At 37.4% G+C, this 19256-nt stretch overlaps 1 protein-coding gene across 1 annotated transcript in view; it reads right to left on the reverse strand.

Moving 5' to 3' along the window:
- ERC2 (ELKS/RAB6-interacting/CAST family member 2) overlaps nt 1-14559 on the reverse strand; it is a 252129-nt gene extending 237570 nt beyond the window's left edge. The window contains exon 1 of the mRNA XM_026078857.1: nt 14322-14559. The gene's annotated coding sequence lies outside the window, so the exon portion shown is untranslated. The remainder of the gene's footprint in view (nt 1-14321) is intronic.
- Nucleotides 14560-19256: the final 4697 nt, after the last annotated feature.

A 19256-nucleotide genomic window follows, 5' to 3' on the forward strand; every position in this document is an offset into this window, starting at 1 on the left:
CTTAATGAGATATTCCCAGGATAGAAAACACAACACAAGCAAATGTTCAAACTATCCTTTAAAAGCATACTGACTACAGGCCATAGACACAACTGACCACAAAATTTAAATTAACCGTACAGAAACCATTCTTTATATTATTAACAGTAGCCGATCATCTTTAGCAAAGTATAAAAAGACTTGATTTCTTCCTCCTTTCTCTTCTCAGAGGGGGACACATTATGAGGTTCATAAAGTTCAGCACAGCGCTCAGAAAAGTTAGTTTCCTTACCATTAACTGATGATTAGTATTTTAACATGGAGCTACTTCCTGACTCTGTGACAATGTGTCTCAAATGCTGACTGTGGAAGGCATAGTGGGGCAAAACAGTGACCAAAATATAGAGAATGGAGGAAAACAAAAACCAAACAAACAAAAACAGACAAAAAAACAGAAACAAAACAAAACAAAAAAGCAAAAACAAAATCAACAGAAAGCTCAGGCCCAATTTTAGTTTTTCTTTCTCCCCTGGTCAGCAGTAAGTTTGGATATTAGCCAGACTTAATAGCTTTGTGGAACTTCTTGCCAATATTCACATGGCCAGGAGCTCAAATATTTGTAATACTATTCAAAATTTAAAGAGAACCCCTTCCTCACTGCTACCCTTCCCCAAATAATGCAGTGACAGCTAGGTGCAGAAATTATCAGTCTGATTTTTAATATACTCAATGACTTCCTAAAACTATTTAGTTCTCTACAATTTCCCAAGTATAAACTGAAAACAAGAAAATAAAAGAACTAGGAGAGGATGTAGAACATACGCTCCTCTATTCTCCACTAGGACTTATCTTCCCTGCATTTTCAGACATCACAAAAGGAAGAAGACTCACAAAGACGACAAAAGTTCTGTTATGCCTTGGCAAACAGTATGATTTTTTTTAATTATATAAAGGCATTATTTAAATACTCTCTTATCACCAAAAACAGCATTGTGGTCAAAAGATTTTGTTTGTTTTTTTTAATAGTGGTGGACAAGAGCAAGAGATATTTCGGCACATTCTCTTGTTTTCTCTTGTTTTTTTCCCCTACTTTAACAATGGCTCAACACACCCCCATAAAAGAGAATATTCTTTTCTTTGCATGTTTCATTGTTTATATTGTTTTAAAAACCAAAACTGATGCAAATTAGATATGGAAAAATCAAAGTCTATTGTACAGTATGCTTCATTTCATCATAAATCTGAGCAGCATGGCATGTCTTATTTTAATGTAATAACAAAAGGTAATGAACAAAATGCTGGTTCATATAGGGTTATTACAAACCCTCTGCTGTTTTTATTAAAAGTAAAGAACACAGCATTTTTTCCTACTTATCATGCTCAGATTGATCAAATGATATTGTTTTCCATTTTTTAATCGTAGTAAGAGAATCCCATCCATTTCTTCCTATTACTCAACTGTTTATTAAAAGGTGAAAAAAATACAGCATGACATCACTAAAAGTGACAGTATCTTCATTTAGGTTCTTTAGAGTGTCCTAAATCTGCATTTCTAATGTAAATACAAGTTTTTACTGCAGTCTGTACAATAAATCTCTTACCTATCAATAAGCATTAATTTCAGAAATTGCATTCTACTTTGCTGTAGCCAGAAAAATAGTACAGATAAGGTTTTGAATAAAGTTAGTTATAAGGTCTGTTTTGATCTCGCAAGCTGGTGATGTCAATCAATGCCCATTAATGCTAAATGAAAGAAAGGGCATTTATCACCTCACGAGAATAAGCTCACCACACCTTCCTGGCTTTCATTTCTATTTAATACAAAAGAAATAGTATATAAAGGAGAAAGGAGGAATGGTTGCTGAATGTGCATCTGATCACACACATAGAAAATAAAGTTGTCAGACATTCTTTTGTTGTCAGGTTCAGTGACAGCGATTAACGCTTATCATGTGATCAAAACACTCCAACAAAAAATATTTGCCTAAAATGCAAGTATTAAGAATTTTGAACAACAAACATCCTGACTGAATTAGCAGGATTATCAATTACATTATTCTCAAGTAAATTTCAGTAAACAGACAATAATGCCTTTTTAATTTTTCTTTTTTTTAAAAAAAAAAAAAAAAAGGAGTTTCACATTTTTAATAAGGCTAGTGTTCAGTAGAGATAGAACACTCCTGCGATTTTTCAAACCACTGACATCTCTCTTAATACAATGTTAGGGACAAAAAGTTCTAAAACACTTTTAATGCTAAATATTAATTAGAACTGAGCTTTCATTAAAAGTAATATTTAAGTTACATCAACTGATACTTCCATTATTTTGTAGCTTTTAAATTACACGTCTCTTTTTGAAACACTAATTCTTAACATTTTATCTCTTAAAGTTCCACTAAAAGAATTTTTTCCTGCCCCCCTGCAGGTGACAAAAAAGCCTCTTTGGGGCTTCTGAGTTAAGGGAAGTGAGCATTTAAATTTTTTTTTTATTATTATTGTATCAAGTATTAAAAGGTCTGAAGATGGATCATGGTATTTTTATTTATACATTTTATGCATACATATGTATATATATTTATATGTATATACACACATATACATATGGCTTATTTAGCTGAGCAGTGGTAGAATTAACAGGTGTGATTTTCATCGGTTTTGCCAGAGGATACACTGTGTCTTTATAAAAGCTACGGTGCAGTGTATCTGCCAATATGTAGCAATCAAAAATAAGTACACTATGCAAAGCAAATTGTCATCCAGTGAAGGGTATATACCTCTATCCAAGTTTATTCTGATTTATTGGTCAATCCAAAGAAGCAGGGATCCTTAGCATTATCCTTTGTTTAAAATATTAAGCACTGAAGTTAGCTGAGTGTTATTAAAAGTCAAAATTTCAAAGATGCTCGGTAAAATACCTCCTCAGTTTTACTTGATGAAAGTTCACAGTCATGAGCTTATTGTGTCATCATTTTGCTAGCTGCCCACTCTCCCAGAAACTTTTAGCATTAAGATCCTACTTTTGTTGGAAGGAAAAAAAAAGTCACCAAGAACAAGGGATAGAAACATATACATTTAAAAATCCAGTCTGCATCTCTACAGTTTTTGAGTCTTCTCAACTTTCTTGCACCATGACGACCTTTTCAGAATATAAAGATATTTCTAAGGGCTTTGGAAGTTTTTGTCTTTCCAGAGAAAAAACTCCTAAGACTTCTTTTAGTCTTTGCAAGTATGCAGGTGCGTCCTGCATTTTTGTGTGTTAAATTCTGTAACCTAGTCTGTATTCGTTGTGCTTTCCAGGTGCTCCCGTGAATATTCAGCATTTGCCTCTTACTGTTATTTTTTTCCTCAATAACAGAAATCTCATTTATCAATGCAAGACTATTTTTTAACTTCAGTCTTCTATGTAGAATTATTCTACCTCACACACCTGGTTAGCTAGACAAACAGTATTTTTAGCTTTAAAATTTAGTTCAGTTTTCAAGTTTAATGAAAAACAGATTAAATTAGGCTCTGTAACAGTTACTGTAAGACAGTTTTTACTAAAATATATCTAATCATGAAATCACATTATCATCTCTTCACATCTCAATTGTAATTTTGAAAATTAAAATAAATGGCAAAATATGCATTCTTTCCTCCCTCTCTTTTTCCAGGTCGTAATGTAAGGTTTTATATAAAAATCCAAAGACTTTTTAACATAGGGTTAATTAAGTGAAGAATTTATTTTAAAAAGAAAAAAATAAAAACTATTTTTAAAAGATACCTCTTTTTTCCTCTTATTTCTAAATTCTCCTTTTACAATTAAATAAAAACATTAAGGAAAATTATTAATTCCAAGTTTCATTTGCAAAAGCAGCCTAAAGGCCCCATTAATATAAATGAAGAACTTGATCTATACTAGGGCAGTTTTCTCCTCCTTTGCTAGCATGAAGTTGTCTTAGAAGTTGCCTTAAGTCCCTAAATGACTGGAATAATATGTAGGACAAATTAAAATAATTTCATGCCTGACTGTGATGTATTTTTAAGGTATGGGAATCAGACCACAAAAAGAAAAGGAAAAGGAAAAAAGAAAACAAGAGATGCTCTTATTCACGCTCAAGACATCACCAAATGTACGTATTTACCATCCACATCTACCTGTACATAAAATCAACAGAAGAGACACTATTTGGTGAATTACTACAGTTACAAAACAAGCTGCTGGGTTTCTTTGAATCAGCATAGATCCACGCAGACATTTTTCAGCAACACTGTCAAAGAATCTGGATTCAGAAAGATGAGCTGAACCCACAGAGTTTGGACCTGAACATCATCTTTCTAGGATAAAGGAGCTTGTGATGCAGCACAGCAAATCCATTTTTTAAAGCTTGCCTAAAACTAAATGAATTGAGGGCAGCCATAGTAATTTCATACCAAATGTTGAGTTTACTTTGCTCTTACAGAACTCATTCTCTCTGTTTTACACAAAAAGTACTTTCACCCAAAAGGATAAATATTCATTGGATTTTCAAGTAGTTTATCAAAACCTGTCACTTTTAAATGCATCTTTAACAAATCCACATTTTAAGTCTCACAGTTTAAGGGTTTTTTTAATTAAAAGGAACATACTATTAAAGTCTGATACTTGTACAAACCACGATTTACAGTCTCCTTCTGGGAAAAATATTAAAATATAGAAGTATAGATCAGCCTTCAGGCTAACTTAAATATTATACATGAGTAGCACAATTTGCCTTTACTTTTGCTAAAACCTACTTAATTTCAATGACTATTTAATAGTTTACAGAAACACTGTCTTTGCTATAGATTCAATTACCTTTCCATTTCTATTGAGATGCTAAAGCTTAAAAATAAGCATGATCTGAGACAAGCTGGAAGTTTTCTGCCAGAACTAGTGAAGACCAGGCTTGTTCTTCCTATAATTTCTAAACTCAAAACTGCAAAAGAGCCACCTTTTTTTCTCCCCCGTTCTAATCAATATATTAGTACTTATTTATATTTAGTAAAGTAGCAAAAAGGACAAAAGCCTAATTTTTAAAGAACCTTTAGCAGAGCACCTGTAACTTCAAGAGGGGCACAAGAGAATTCCAGACACATTAAAAAAAGGTTCTAGCAATGCTACATACATATTTCATTATAAAAACAGGTAAAGAATCAAATGATGACTGAATTAAGCTGGAATTTCCATTTTTATAATTATGTAGAAAGGTAAAGAAAAGAGAAGGGTAAAGGAATGGAAACTAACAAAACAAATTTTAAATCAAAGATAATATGCTTAAATATCCAAGCTTCCTCTTCCCAGCTGAAATCCAATTTGTCTTTGAGTACACAATTACACCATAAAAAGTGCAGCTAGGATGTTGATTCACATTTATAACCTCATATTTTGTCCTGGTTTATCATCTAGCCCATATTTCTTCTGCTTTGCTTAAGAGCAAGGAAAACTGAACCTTTGACAAAGCAAATTATGGTCCAAATTCTTCAATCAGAAGTGAGAAAGGTGGGGAACAAATTCAAAAAAAAAAAAAAAAGAAATCAAATCTCAAATTGTATGCATGCTAATATGCTAATTACACTATGGTGTGATTCTAGTAATAATCTTAATTTTTTCCCTAAAGAAGAATTGCATGCATCTATTTTCCATTCATATATTTTAGATTAATGGTGCCTAGATGAAACAACAATTAGTTATGAAGACAAATAGTACTTCAGCAGTTTCTGTTACATTAACTGTTATGCTGTCATGTAAGAAAGAAAGAGAGGATAAAGATCATTAAAAAAAAAATTTAGAAATGAGAAACCAATAGGGATGGCTTCTGTGATGATCTAGACTCTGCAGAAAAAGCTCTTAGAATTCAGCTAATGAAGAGACCATGTTTTATCTTCAAAAGTGATACAAACAAGTGATTCATAAATAGAGGTGAAAGTTATATTTCATAAAATATATATGTATATATATAAAAAATATATTTTTTCAAGACATACATTGCTTTGAGAGAAAGCTTTTTTTTTTTTTTTTTTAACACTGTCTTATAACACCATCCCTTTGGTATATGTAATAGCAAAAAAGGTTATAAGATATTAGCTCTAAAAGTCACAGAACTAACTCAGTTAAGTGATCAGTAACAACAGAAAAAAGTCATGAAACAAATGTGTTTCCTTACAAATTAAGTATAAAATAGGAAAAGTTGCACTTCAGATGCATCGTAAGTTTTTCAATAATTCCAAGATATAAAATTACTTCTTTTTTTTTTTTTAAATAAGGCAGGAGCTATGGTAAAATAATACCCCCAAAAACTTGTTAATCATGTTCATACAAGAAGCATCTGTACTGGCAACACTCCTATTGCTAGTCTTATAAGGTTGTTTACCTGATAACCGATAAATACATTAAACACACAGTAGAGGCAGCTATTAATACTGTATAAGAATATAACCTAGCAATTTAAAATAATTTGGAAGGAAACTGACTGAATTTAACTGTAAATTTGACTGTAAATTTGTCTAATTTCACATTAGATATGTTTAGCAATATTCTATCATTTATATTAATGTATTTTTTTTTAATTTTAAAATGCATAAAATGCAAATATACTTCTACACAACAGAGTATTTTTCACTGATTTCACTAGGGCTACTCCCACAAATATTATTAAACACAGGCTTAGATGTTTGCAAGATAAAGCCATATTTTCCTTTTTCACTATAAAATTCCTTTTCCATACGAATGCAATAAAATAACCATAAGACCAGCTATTAAGATTGCCTGTGTGATTTCCCACATTTTCTATTCAATTGGATGTGATAAAACGTCAAATACTTAAATACTGGGATATTTAAAATTTAGCAGGTCTAAAGATGTACACTCAGCATTTTACATTTCTTGGATTCAACAGCAGTATTATGTATATTCATCTAAAATACATAACAAAAAGCATACATTTGTGTATTCAGCATGCTTTGAAGTCATCAGAATTCATAAGCATGCTGAATATCTCTCATCTCTTTTCTTCTCAACAGGAAATAAGGATGCACACATGTTTTAGGATTGTGCCAAAAAAATGAATCTGGCTGTGTCTCAGCCATGTTAGACCAAAGTCCTCCAAGGAACACAGATTCTGTAAGTGGTCTGACTGATTTAGCAAATTATTTCTGAATCAGCAAAGAAAGAGCTCCATGGAACTTTTAGAAGGCATTGCGCTTCTGGAATTTTTTTTTTCCCAGAAAGACTGAAAACAGTTCCCCAACCACTTCTGGTTATTAACAACTTCATAGCACCACCCAGTCCTCCACCTTTGCACCAACAATGAACCCATCTTAGCTCAGCATAATCATGCCAATTCACAGGTGCAAGTTAGAAGTCATTACAGGCATCCGATGTTAACATCTGATACTGATGACAGATGCTATTGTACCGCTTTCATTAAGGAAAACAAGAGCAGATTTCAAGTGAGGTCTGTGAAAAAGGTTCCTAAATAAAAGCCAAGGTACATCATGACTACCAATACATAGCTATCAAAAATAAACATGCTTTACACAGCAAACTATGTCTTCAAAGAGGCATCTGAGAGTACCCATTTCTTAAACTATTATTTGACACTGGTCAACAAAAAGAACAATTATGCTTTACTATATTATGTTTGTATGCTAATCCAAGTTGTTCAAAGAGCAGAAGTGATAAGAACCATGGTATTTCAACAACAATGTATGTTGAGAGAAAGAACACGTTCGAGAAAACTAAGTCAAAGTTCACAAGGTCATAAAAATAATACAGACCCTATGTCTTTTTATAGAAATATTAAAGGATTCAAACATTGTATAGAACATATGCATAATGAAATACTACACATATCTTAGCAGATTACCTGTAAATTAATTTTACTGACCATGAAAAGTGCTGAGTTAACAATACTGGAAACAGAAGCAGCAGCAGTGCAAACGCCAACAAGATTCAACTCTCATTTGAAAGGAGGAACTAGCTCCTGGAAACTACAGCACTGTGGTCTCCAGATTCATTCAATTTATTATCTTTTTGATGAGACAATCAAGTCAGATGCTCAGTAATGGCAGTTGTGAGTCTGGACACAGTAAATCTCCATTAGGAATTAGAATGAGACCGCTGAAGTACATTCTGTTAGTCTCTCAAAGCCAATGGAACAGTATGGCCAGTAAATCAGCATTCATCCTAAGAAATCTGAACAATTTACTTGGAGGCAAAATGCTCCACATACATGCTCTGTGCAGTGTGTGATCTGTTGGACTAAATTCAGGAGTGGCAAAGACTTCTCTTATATGTCTTTCACTTTCTTAGAAACAAAATGCATGCTATATCCAGCTAGCCAAACAGTAGTCTGTGTTTATAGTACATTCCTTTCTCTAGTGACTTCCTGCCTCAATTCCACAGTTATCTCAGTAACTATAGTGCATGCCATTGTCACATGTACCTGTACCACTTATCTTTCACTTATCTTTTTACTCCTTTCACCTTTTCATGGCCTTTAAAAAATCTCAAATTGTGTGATAATCAAATGAGATTTATATTAATTTATGAATTTTTTTATTTATTTTACTGTTTTATCTCCAAAACAAAACTTTCTAGTCATTTTCCTTGCTAAAGTCTTTCATTTCCCATTTCTGTAGAAATTAGCTGCTAGATTCTACAGCTGCACTGTGACTTCTATTAGAGGGAAACCATAATATCAGTGAGCATAACAAGCAGCAAAAATCTTAAAATATATGCTAATAGCTATTGAAAGTGGGATTCTTAACAAAAATAAAGCCACATATTAGCTAGTTTGAAGCTTCATTTCCAATAAATGGCGACTGTAAAAGTGAGTTTCTAAGCTAATCTTTTGATAGTCTAGACGTTTTATCTTTTCAAAAACCTGATTTTAGAAGTTCTCAGAAAAATTTAAGCATTACTAAACATCCATAAAGGCAGCTTCCCACACATCCAATCACAACTTGAAACTCTGAGGTAGACCTCAGATTCTTAGGCCCGTTCCACCTGCCATCCTAAAATGACAGAAATTCTGACATTACAGTTCTCCCTCATTATTCTTATTGAGAATTAAAGAGATTATAGCAATATTCAATTTTCAAAACATGTAAATTGTCCATCACCAAGCCTACACTTGTAATATCATGAAGGAATTCCAGGTTTCCATGGACAAAAATGGTATGACTACTTCTTCGCTACTGCTCTTGCCTTGTTCAGAACACAGCACCTGGCAGACTGCCTCTGAAAGGAGTTGAGGTTGGTGTTCCTAGTTGTTATAACTACTCCAAAACTAAATCTGGCTGTTTAAGACATTCCAAAACTGGGCATTTCAAAAGTCAGTATCACAAGTCTTCCCTGAGAAGAACAACAGAGAAAGTAACATTGAAACTGAAATACTATGAAGATTTTAATCTTCTCCCTAGAATCATAATTTACCAGAAGCCTGTATTCTGTCATATATTTAAAAAAAAAAAAAAAAAAGGCACAGAGCTGAAAAGATGAGGTTCAAGCCACTGTTAACTCAACACAGATGTGTACATTTTCCTATACAAGCAAACACGGGATACGTACGCTTATACCCTTTTTTGGACCCCACAAACATCCCACAATCATTTCCTGACAAAACCACGTCTTTTTGTTGCACCTTATGTATGGGCAGTGACAAGCCAACATAAATCCATTTCATTTTATTTCAAAAGGATTGTTTTTTTAAAAAAAATAGTTTTAAAAAGCATTAGCCTACACTTATACAATAAAACAAAAAAGGGAACAATTAAAAATCAAGTGCTGTGGAAAAAGATTTGACTTTTCTGCTGATCTGTATTCTCATTTTCTTCAAAGTACCACCCAAAAGAAGAAGCACTACCCAGTTCATTTAGAGATTTCCCTATCCATTTTCCAGGTTTCCCTTGATCACCTACTCCCCTCAAAAAGAAATTATAATCTCCTTTTGACTTCTAATAACTCCTGCCCTGTTGCCAGGACTTTGTAGAAATTAAAAATCTAGTATTAATGTTGCAAAATAAGTAGGTTGAGACAAACTCATCATTGCTAAGTACATATAAGATCATCCAAAAACTACTACTTGCTTTGCAAAAATACATTAAAGTAATGTCAAATCTGAAAAAAATGTAAAGTCACAAGAGCAGGTGCACTACAAAAATTATTTTGGTATCACAATAATATTTCCTAGGTGAATCTTAAGTTTAAAATAAATAAATAAAACACAAACACTATTTACCCCAAGGATCTCACAGTTTAAATTAAACTGAAAACATAACAAATGCGTCATGGTGGATAAAAATATAATAAACACTATAAGAGATATAGATGGTAGAGCATATGTTGTCTTTAAAAGAGATACACTGGCTGGTTGCCTCACCCTCATTGAGGGTGGAAAAACCCACTCTTTTTTGTTAGTCATCCCTCAGAGGTCTGCAAGACTCATCTTCCTAAAGCAAGAAAATCACCCTGAGCAATCTCTTTCAAACACACACAGGCTGAATAGCTAATTCTCTGAATATCAGGTAGATTTGGCATTCGAACATGGCTGAGTATGCTCACTTGATATTTGGCTACTTGGAATATTGGTCGCCCCTTTCCACTGCCACCTTTCTACAGCCTTCAGAGCAGCAGCAGACAGGAGGGGCAACTGGCAGGAAGAGCTATACCACCATTCACCAGAATGTGACACAGCATTTGGTTATCAGCAGGTTAGGGGAGCCGAAGGAGCAGAACCCACAAACCATGAGAGGAGGTGAGATGCGACTCCTCCAAAGGGAGCTTAAACACAACAGAAAGTTTCATATCTTAATAATAATGGACTCAAATACTGACTGGAAGAAGGTAAAAGGAGACCTATGCTCAGGAAGACCAAAGAGAGACAACTTCTATGGCAGGGAACTCCATTTTGCCCAGTAGGCTGGGAAAGGACAAAAGATGTCTCGGCATGCCAAGACCCTCTTTGATTTGTGGGAAGCAGAGTAACTAAGAAGCCACTACAATGGTACTGGAAGAAGAGGAGACATATCTTAGTTCAAGAGAGAAGACAGTTTGTATCTATAAACCCTTCTTTATGGTAGGGGGATGGGGAAGCAATCCCCCCCAATTATAAAACCAAAGCACTTGATCTCAATGCCGGAGCGAGGAAGACAGTATCATCTTCCACTTTCAGGAAGAAAGTATATCAACATAGGTATCATCCCACCACCTGAGCAAGATTAAAATAGCAGCTACTTAAAGATAACGGCAGCTGATTCTCCTCCAAACCTGTCTAAATACACATTCTCCAACACAGAAACATCCTTTCAATCATCAGCACTACCTTTCAAAATCATTACTCCAACTATTTTCTGAAGTCAGTATTTTTACCATCTGCTCTCTCTCAAAAAAAAAAAAAAAAAAGCAAAAAAGCACTTCTGAGAGAGTGACAGCACCACAGTCCACACCTCACTTTCTCTTTCACCAGCAAAACATTATCTCCTTCCCCTTGCAGTGGCAATCTATGTGGTGATAAAAGAAACTATTTCAAGGCATAATACCAAATGAAGCCAGTGCCACAAAAGACAACAAATAAGAAACAACCCAGTTTTCAACTCGAATATCTACCCTGCCTGAGGGGTACTTGTTGGAGGTACAACACGAACGCTTCCTCCATAGTTCCGATACCCCATCGACGTGAGCTGTGAATTCAGAGCTCAAGGACTGCCCTTATTCTGTTAATCCTTCTGAAGAAGGAATGTCGTTCCCTTCGCTTATAGTGCGGAAAATCACTCCTACAAACTGCAGGAGAAGCAACAGACAAAAATCCTGAGGATGCTGGGACAAATATCACTGTCTTTCCCCTCCAGAAGCACTCAAGAAGTGAGAGCATAAAGACCTTAATTTTTTTTCCTCCCACCAATTTCCTCTAGGAAAAGTGAAATAGCTAACTCACCTTGACGCCTTTTAAGACTGTTTTATACACAGTTTCCAAACAAAAATACCAGCAGTGGAAAGGCTTCTCTAAAGCACTGAGGGAATGTAGAAAGAGTAAGTTTCACACACCTTTGCTGGAGAGTGAAACCTCAACACAGTCACCCAAGACTTGCATTCAAGGCAGCTAGACAGCTTGTTTACGTGTCTTTTCCCCACAGAAACACACCACTTAAGAGGACTGGAGAAACTTACCACTACACAACCCGTGCATGCAAAAACAGAACCTGAAAAAGCACCTTTTCCCCTTCATACACAGGGAAACGAAGAACTCTGAAAAGGCACCGCTCACGTGGGTGAGGCACTAGGGGACGGGGGGTGGAAGGGGGGCTATAAAAACCTTCGCTCTTCTATAGGTTAGGCGACGAAAACACCAGCCAGCGCTAGCAGAAAAGCGAGTTGGGAAACTGCCTGACCCCGTGAAGCAACCACGGGGCACTCGAAAAGGCGTTTTCACGCTAACGGGGCGGTGAGGAGGAACCTCCTCCGCGGCACGCCGGCGCGGGCAGCTGCGGCGAGGGGGCGAGCGACCGTTGAAGCCCGCGAGCGGCCGTTGAAAGGAGCGAGGCGCCGGCGGCGCGCGCCTGCCGCCGCCCTGTGGGAGCGGGGCGGGCTGGGGCGTTCCCGCCCGCCCGGGAGGGGAGGGGAAGGGAGGGGAGGGGCTGCGCCTCCCCGCCCTGCAGCGGGCACCGGAGGGAGCCCCGGCCGCCCGGCTCCCTCCCCGCCTCGGGCGGCGGGTAGGACCGCGAGGGTCGGCACGCAGCGAGGTAGAGCGAGTTCTTCCCCACACACACACCCCGAGCAGCTGTGGCGAAGGGAAGGGGAAGGGGGGGATCTTTTCCCTTACTCAAGGCCATTCGCCCCGCACGGAGGTTGCTGTGGGGGGGCGCCGAAGCGGCGCAGGTGGCGGGTTGGACGCGCCGCTCTGCCGCCACAGGCGTCGCCCGGCGGGAGCGGGGCGAGCGAGCAGGAATCCGGGAAGATGGTGGGTCTCCCTCGCTCCTTGCCGACGAGAAGGGGGGCAGCAGGGCAGCCCGAGCGGCCGCAGGGCTGCGGGGAGCCGCTGAATAAGCGCTCAGGAGTCCCCGATTCCCTGAGGTGGCCGGGGAGGATGGGGGGGGGGGCAGTGTCAGCACCGCCACAGCACCTCGCCCCCGAGCAGGGCGGCGAGGAGGGAAGGCGTGCGAGGGAGGATCTTCCCCGTGCCCTGCTCCCCCACAGGGAAATGAAGCCACTTGATGGAGGGGGGCAGCTCCCCCCTTCCCCGCCCTTCGCGCAGGGGGGGTTGGGGACGGGCCTGGTCTCGGCGGGGCTGCCGGGAAGGGGGGGGGGGGAGGCGGCCGCCCGCACCGGTGCGCAGGGGGATGGGGGCACGGGAAGGGGAAGGGAAAGCAAAAAGAAAGAAAAAAAATCCCAAACAAGCAAATGGTAAAGTGAAGCCACTGATTTAAAAAGCCAACCAGAAAACTAACCCTGACAAGTAGGATTTGCCCTCCTCTTGGCTGCGCGTATTGGCCGCGCTTATTCGCAGCGAGCTTGTATCTGCCAACGCAAGTGGTCGGTTGGTTTGTCCGTCAAAAGGGAGATATCAGTTCGCCGCTAAGGGAATAGATTCCCATCCATCCATCACAAGGCTTAGCAGGTAGCCGCCTAGAAATCAATCACACACTAATAATAATAATAAAAAAACAACCTTTCCCATCACGCTACTATTCTAGTGCTTCCAGCAAAATATATGTGTATATTTGATGACTATATGCACGGATTTTATCATATGCATCACTCTTGTGCAACCTAAAATGATCTTCAAAAACCACACACATATACACACACACACACAGAGGATCATAAATGAGCAACCCTAGTAAGTATTCATTAATTATATAATTGCAAAACAATATCCTGTTAGTTTTTGGCTTCCCTTCACCAGATACTAAAAGGGAACAGAAATCTCTTCCCCCCCCCAAACACAATTTTTTAAAACACCAGACATTACCCAGTATTTAGCTATAAAGCTAGGAATTTCCAAAGCTCATCAATTCTATTCTAGAAAACTTTAAAAACAACAAGAATATTTTTAAACACTGGGCACAAAAATGAGCATCCTATGGCTGCTTTTAGGAGAAATTGCAAGAAAGGTGTCTGGCTGACAATTCAGTAGGGAGAGGCACTCTGTTACCAGAATAAGATGTGCACTTGGTCCCATTTATTGCAATATATTTATAAAGCAATGTAAAAAGCCTCTTCCGCAAACTCATTTCCAATTTCAGCTACCAGACAGTTACAGAAAGCAATATATAACAATTTCCTTAATCGCAGTTAATTTACAGTACTGTGTTATGGCCATATTCTCGCGTAAGCTTCTCACCTTTCAAATCATTGCATCTGTCTTTTCGTCCTCACATGGATTTTACAACATCACGTTTAGCTGACATCTCATCTGCGTGGAGGAAGGCGGCAGCGCGGAGAGCTGGAGCACCCCAGCACCTACGGGGAGAGGAAGAGCGGGGACCTGCTGCAGTCGGGGGAGGCTCGTGTGCTCCTGTCCCTCGTCTTTCTGCCCCTCAGCGAGGCTCCCTCAGTCAGCTGCGAGCCTGCCTGTCTGGACTGCCAGTCCCTGACTCAACATTCCCAGCATTCCCGAGGAGCTGGTGTTCATCAGCGCCGAGCAGCCTGCCGCCGGGGGCAGCAGCAAGCTCCCTGGCAGCAGCAGCGGCAGCAGCAGCGGCAGCACACGTACCACAAGCCTGTGGCTTTCTCAGAGTATTTGTCTCTGTCCATTCTTTGCACACCCAAGGGTTCCCGTCCCCACCCGGCAAATGTCTGAAAGGAAAGCGCGTTACTCATTGTGCAGCAGCCTAAAAATACACCTATGCCTGCGTAAAACTGCCGAGGCTAAATTGCTTTCTCGGCTCTATTCATCGAAGGCCAAAAACGTTCAAAGCCAGGTGCTTAAGAACATGGTATCTAAAATCCGTTACTGTGTGTGCATATATACACAGGAAAAAAGAAAAGAAATCTAAATCTGTATTTTGGCCTAACTGTCAAAGTAATTGAGACATCCAGATTTGTTTCTGGGTTAAAAAAAATAGCAGAAAAAAGAAAAAGCGGAAGATTAGCTGCTATGTGAAGCCTGAAAGCCTTTTTCGTCAGAAAACTGCAAACGGCATTAAAAATTACTCCTGAGGTTTTATTTACTTAGTTCTGTATTAAGGGGAGTGGGGGAAGCTTTTCTAAAATTATCACTGACTTCTCATCTTACGGAATGCATTTTTTTTCTCTTCCATTTTTCTCTCCTCTCAATGTTGTATTTTCTATGACTTTAATTGCTGTTGATACCAAGGTATTATAACTGATCAACCTCAGTCCATAGCTTCAAGGCAACTTCATATCTTACCCTCTCCAGAATTTCACAAATATATTGTATCTGCTCTTTCTTAATGTCATTGTTGTGACACTGCTTTTAAGACATAACTTCATATCTGTAGTTATCTTATTGTAATCTGCATCTTACTCCTGTCTTGCCCACATATGCACCTATATATACACCACTATTGAGAATCACTGATTAGGACAGCTTTTATGGATTTTCTATTAGAAATCATGTCAGATTAAATTGATTTCAACCAATCATGTTTAAAAATAACATAATCCCTTCATTGTTATAGTTGCATTATCCAATGCCAGTTGAAAGTGTTTGCTGTTGCAAATATTTATTCATATATGCACCTATTCAAAACAATGCTGGAATCCAAATCATAGTAAGTGTATGATGGGTTTTTATTTCCCCAGGAAAGGGATATACTCTTACTGTATCTATCTATGTACCTCAACTATATTACCATATGGGGCAAATATCTTTCTGCATTCAAAGTGATGGGACTAACTGATCAGAATGCAAATTCTAGTTGTTTTTCAAGGCTGTGTATTTACCTGAAGAGCTTTCTGTTAAAATAGTTACAAAAACATGGAAATGATGGGCAGAGAAAAACAGTTCCTAGAGACACTTGACAAGAAGGGACGTGGTTTTGTATACAAATAATTCACTTGATCTAAAAAGCAAACAGGAAGTAGTTCTTTTTTCTGCACTTCAAGAGTTGGCAAGTCTGCATCTGTAAGAAAATAGATAAATGCTGTAAAATACGGGTTACCTAACAATGCTTCAAAGCACAGGAAATGTTGATTTTCAAAAGTTTAATGCTTAATTTGGATTCAGTGTGCAAAAATAATATCTTACAGAGCTGCCTCAGTATTGCTAATACCAGTTCTGTCTCAGTACTGTTAATGATGACAGGGCTTCTGTTAAAAGCGGTGTCAGCTGCTGTCAGTTTTTTTAAAACAACTTATCACAGTGTGTACCTCATACAGATGCAGAGACAGGAGGATCAGGTTCTGCTTCATCTTTTTGTGACTCATTCACTGGCAAAGGTTATGGGCCTTGTGATAGCCTTCAAAAACAGGGATCATTCTGACAAAAGACCAGTAGCCTGACTAAGAATCCCCTTTCCAAGGAATAATCATTGTGGGAAGATGCCACAGAGCTACCATAAGGTTGCAACAATATTGCAATGAGTTAGGCTTGCTAGCATTCAATAAAGTTTGTAGGAGAATTAATCATAGACCATCTTGGAGCAGTAGACCATCTGCAGGGGGACCGTCAGTATTGCTAATGCCAAAGAACAAAATATACCCGTTATGGACAAGACCATTTGGTACAGAGCTTTGCAAAAGAAAAAATTTTTCCCCCAAATTATACTGGAACGAGTTGTTAGAAGAAATGTGCAATTCAAATAAAGGGAATAATCAGAATTTTACGGATCATCTATTTTGTGTATTAGTAGAAACAATATGTATCCAAACAACCTCACAGCCGCATAATCCAAACCCTTGAATAATGCTCATTCCTTACATTCAAGACAATACTGGAATCCCAATCCAAGGGGCAGGGTAATAACAGTAATATGTACTTGAGAGGACTGACTTCTTTGCAACTGATGAAAGCTCTTGTTTCAGTCTAATCACAGGACCATTTGTATTGTTACTGGTGTTGTGATGCAGGTGGGTGCCATTAAGCATAAAAAGAAGAAAGCCAGGTCATGTGAGTAAACTAGCACTATTTTTTTAATGTAAAATATTCTGATATATGATTAATAGACTTCATTTTTTAGCCAACTGTTAGAAGGAAGCTGTCTGTTATAAAATTTAAACAAGTATTTATAATATACATTATAATGATGGTATATCATTGGTTTATCTATGATGGTATATCTATGGTTTACACTTTTCAACATTTTCTACCTTGTAGGCATAAACATACATTTTTGACTAGCATGTAGGTTTTTTTCCATGAAAATCTTTCTGTTTTCAAGATACAGCATGTTCATAATTCTTCATGAGTATATTATACATCAAGACCGGCAAAGAGCCCATTGGAATTAATAACAAAATTCCTTTTGATTTAAATGAGAGTAAGTTAGACTCTAAACAAAGTACAGATGAAATATAAATTTTAAAGTCTGCTATTATTTTCCTCAACCTATGCTATATTGATTTCAGAAACAGGAAAGTGTAAAACATACAGTCGTCTTATAGTTTTTCTGTTTAGTTTTTTCTAAGTATAAATAATTCAAATTAACATTAGAAAACACATATAATGCTACTGATTGTCCTCAGTTCCTGTTCCTCCCATTACTCTTCCTAACTCTCTTCTTTTCTTACCTGTGGTAAAAATACTTCAGCAGCATCCAGCTCCTTTTCATGTTTTGGTGAAGATGTATGTTGTTTAGAACTTCTTTTTTTAAAAACAAATACAAGTAGAAACAGAGCTCAGTCACTGCTGATGCATAATTGAGAGCAAACAACCACAGGTGTGCGCTTTAAAATTTGAGAAAAATGCATTTTAGCTTTGTTCCCTTGAATCTGGTCCTAATGTTTTCATCTGTGCCTCCCTAGTGGCTGAGTTGCTTTCAGGTTTCATTTTCTATTATGGAAGCATGATATAGCAGTCTACTTTACTTTTTAAATAAAAATTAAAAGTGACTTGGAAAAAATAATTCTGGCATTATATAAATATCACGTATGGAAAACTGAATTGCTTTCTCCCCAAAAGAATACAGCATGAATAGAAACAACATAAAGGTATGAAGACAGTTAGAAGCTTGGGACCTTCTTAAGGAGAAATACAAGGGATGATCAGGAGGGTCTGTCCCTGCATTATGATGGTAAAAAACGAAAGTCCATAAGATCATACTAGATTAGAATATTACCAAGAAATTTGATCAATAATCCTGTTTACCCTGTGTTGCAGTAAAGAGTAAAATAAATGTGAAGATAGCCTGCTTGACAAAATTTAACTGTATATTGCATTCATGAGCACTTTTAAAGTTAGTTATAATTATCCAGTAGAACTCTCTATCACACGATACTACTGAGATAAATTGCTTTAATAATATTCAAAGAAAGGGATTTAAGGGATGTATTTATTTTGTGGAAAAGAAAATAAGTTATGATGGATGTTAGTCCTTTACATTCATTTTAATAGCTGGTTCCCAGCAAAGATCAAATCAGCAAGTAACCTTCATAGTGTGAGTACTTTTCAATTGGTAAGATCTGAAGAAAGAAAATGAATGGAAGAAAATAAGATACTTTCACATGGAGTATACTCATATCTCTGGAAGAAAAGAAGAAAAGAAAATCTGCATGATTTACACTGAAGGTTACAGAATAGATGTGGTGATCAGACGTGGGGTAAGCATGTGAGCTCCTTCCCTGGTCCCCCCCCCCCCCAAAAAAAAGCCCACTGAAACCAGATTTTTTTGTTGTTGTTCATTTCAGGATGAGGTCCTATTAGTCTAATCTATGGAGGTGTTTTAGTCTCAGACAATAATTCGTAGGACTGCTCTGTTTCTTCTTTATCAACTCAGATACCTGCCTACAGATATCTATTAAATTAGTTTCCACCAAAATTTATTTCATTCTTTACTGTCCTCATGACAGATCACCAATCAAAGTCTGCTGTCTTGGTTTTCAAAATCCTTAGTATAATTTATTTATTTTTATCTAACAATGACACATGCTTTACAGAGCATGGGGAAAATGTTACTTAAGGTATACATGAAAGTTGAATACATTATTGTGGAATTCATTGTGGAATGCATTACTGTGCAATTCAAAAAAAAAGAAAGTGGATGCTTTTTGGCAATTGCATAATTTAAGCAATTTATTGCATGCTGCATTGCTAATTTAGTCAGGATAGAAATAAAGCTACTCTAGCATGTGCTCTTAGTTTCATTGTTGCAAATAG

The sequence above is a fragment of the Apteryx rowi genome, unplaced genomic scaffold, assembly GCF_003343035.1.
Source record: "Apteryx rowi isolate R43461 unplaced genomic scaffold, aptRow1 scaffold_49, whole genome shotgun sequence".
Taxonomy (NCBI): domain Eukaryota; kingdom Metazoa; phylum Chordata; class Aves; order Apterygiformes; family Apterygidae; genus Apteryx; species Apteryx rowi.